Source organism: Nestor notabilis, unplaced genomic scaffold (genome assembly GCF_000696875.1).
Source record: "Nestor notabilis isolate BGI_N333 unplaced genomic scaffold, ASM69687v1 scaffold10614, whole genome shotgun sequence".
Classification (NCBI taxonomy): Eukaryota; Metazoa; Chordata; class Aves; order Psittaciformes; family Psittacidae; genus Nestor; species Nestor notabilis.
Window position 1 is genome coordinate 24,764 of NW_009925239.1, and position 252 is coordinate 25,015.

A 252-nucleotide genomic window follows, 5' to 3' on the forward strand; every position below is an offset into this window, starting at 1 on the left:
GAGCAGGTTGCTCCAAGCCCCATCCAACCTGGTCTTGAACACTGCCAGGGATGGGGCAGCCACAACTTCTCTGGGCACCCTGTGCCAGAACCTCAGCACCCTCACAGGGAAGAACTTCTTCCTATCTAAATTTCCTCTCTTCCAGTTTAAAGCCATTCCTCCTTGTCCTATCATAATACATCCTTGTAAAGTGTCCCTTCTCTCTGCCCAGCTCCCCAAACCTCATCTTAAGACTGTAGCTCAAATCATTTC